Source organism: Dendrobium catenatum, unplaced genomic scaffold (assembly GCF_001605985.2).
Source record: "Dendrobium catenatum unplaced genomic scaffold, ASM160598v2 fragScaff_scaffold_114, whole genome shotgun sequence".
Taxonomy (NCBI): domain Eukaryota; kingdom Viridiplantae; phylum Streptophyta; class Magnoliopsida; order Asparagales; family Orchidaceae; genus Dendrobium; species Dendrobium catenatum.
This window is the reverse complement of record NW_021318576.1, coordinates 1157356-1159765: the sequence shown is the minus strand read 5'-3', so window position 1 is coordinate 1159765 and position 2410 is coordinate 1157356. Positions and strand designations below refer to the sequence as shown.

The 2410-nt window shown below is 31.0% G+C and overlaps 1 non-coding gene across 1 annotated transcript; it reads left to right on the top strand.

The window, feature by feature from the left end:
• The first annotated feature begins 1588 nt into the window (after nucleotides 1-1588).
• LOC114580383 lies at nucleotides 1589-1695 on the top strand. The gene has a single exon (XR_003701768.1). It is a non-coding gene; the product is annotated as a small nucleolar RNA R71 (small nucleolar RNA).
• The last annotated feature ends 715 nt before the right edge of the window (nucleotides 1696-2410 follow it).

Sequence of the window (2410 nt, the reverse complement as noted above, 5' to 3'; positions counted from 1 at the left end):
TTATATAGAAGGGCTTCAAATTTTCCCTAATTTGTAATTAATCATCAAAGATCATCGAGGATGATTGACTAATCATCTTCTACGACCAGTTTAAATTAGGCTCAATCAGCCATGACAATTTGGGAGAGTCTTGATGATTAGAAGGTTCATTTGTTCTGATTGTCCAGTATCATCTTGTATGATTAGTTCAAGTCATTGAATACTGTCAAGAACATTACCCTGAATGGATGTCTGGATGATGAAAAAATAACTATATCATGTAGGACAATCGCACGGTCATCTGGGATGATTAGTACAAAATGATAAATATCATTTAAAACATAGCTCAAGATCCATGTCTAGATGATGAAAAAACAACTGATCGTCTAGGACAATTTTGGATCATCCCGGATGATTAGTTCAAATCAATATATAGCATCTAGAGTATCGTTCAGGTCATCCTAGAAGAAACGAAGGTTTTTTTAACTAATCATCCTGGACGATCCTTCAACCATCCAAGATGATATGATCAAGCAATCAAACCTTAATTAATTTCTTTAATTACCATACTTATTTAGGCATAATTACACTGATTCTTTCTTATTCTAGTTTATTATTCAGGACGATGATATTATCATCCAAGATGATGATAATATCATCTAGGACAATTTGCTTAATTTCAACTTCCTTAACCAGGATGCCGTAATTAGGGTTTTTTTTTAACTGGTCATCAAGGATGATTTTGGATCGTCTCAGACGATGTGATCATAAATACAAAACACTAAAAATAGATAAAAATTTTCTTTGAGTGTGTGTGTGCAAGGTTACTTAGCATTAGGACCCACTTTATTATAATCGACTCAAGAAAAGGAAAAAACCCCTTACAGACAGACTCACCACTAGTCTACCCAATCCTGAGCTGGCTTGATTTGCATTCGACCTTGTGGACCTGAAATGTTGTAGAATGGCATTCGTAGAAAAATAGAAGTATCAAAAATTTTTTGCTATCATCAAAATTAAATTTCCTAAAAATAGATTCACAATAGATCTCCCAAATCTTTTCCACTTTGATATTATGACATTGTTATTCTAATTTTTAATAATTAATTAACCTTGCATGGTGCCTTCTTTGACCCTAAATTTTTCTTAGAGCAATTAATTAATTATTCATTAAATTCCAAGTTGTATAATAATATTTTTTAAAGGTATCTTTCAATTCTTATTATGATGGAATTGTTCAAAATTTAAGTGATAAAATTGTAATGCTATATGTCACTACGTTTAGATGCTTAAATTTCTAGGATCTTTGTTGATATTATCATACCCGTCTATCCTAGTTTTAACTTTCATGTTATCTAATTTCTTCAAAATTGATGCAACTTGTGTAGTCAAAATTGATAAAGCATCATATTTATAAATTCTTCCTACTTTCTTAGGATTTACCCTATCAGTAGGCTATTGAAAATTATTAGAAGACATTTCCTCTATTAATCCATATGCTTCCTTAAATGGCTTGGATATTAATGATCCTCTAGCTACATCATCTATCATTATTCTAAGAGATCCTATTATTCCATTATAAAATATTTGAATAACCAACCAATTAGGTAAAGCATGGTGATGACATTTCTCAAGCATTTCCTTAAATCTCTCCCAACTCTCACAAATTGATTCTCCTTCAAATTGGGTAAAATAATTGATTTTATTTCTAAGTTTGGCCATCTTTGAAGGTGAGAAATACTTATAAAAATAACACATGCTTCTATGAATTTATGATTTTCAATTTGTAGCATAAATTTTTAAACTTTATCTTAATTCATTATTACATTAATCCTCACTTTTAATATATGCAATTCGAATGAAATTTGCAAGAGAAAATTAAAAATTAGTCCTCACTTTAGCCCTTTAGGATAAGGCTTATGATAAAATTCAGAGCCTAAATTGATTTCTTACTCTCAATCATCTCATATGTGTATGGATAACTTTTGGTCTACATTAAAGGAAAAAATACTTAAAATATCAATATTTATTTATCAAAAAGCTTGTATATAAGAATTTTTCTTAGTTCTTGGACTTATTGGTTGATGGGTTTGACCACATTCAAGGCATTCATGCAGTGATATAATTATGCTAAACCCAGATTTTAGAAATCTTTTGTACTAATATTTGCATAAAAAGAGGGAACGATGATTTGCAAGAGATCTTCAACAAGGGAGCTCCCTTCAGTCCAAGATAATATGGCATAAGATCTAATTTAGCTCCTGCTTCATTCACTCATTTATAAAGCCGGAAGCCATCTTTTTGCTTTACATTTGAATGAATGAGTCAGCAGCTAGCACAACCTTATAACCAATCATTTTTGGACTGTTGGTTGCTCTCTTTAATAAATTTTTAGCCCTTTTCCCTGAGAGAGAGAGAGAGAGAGAGAGAG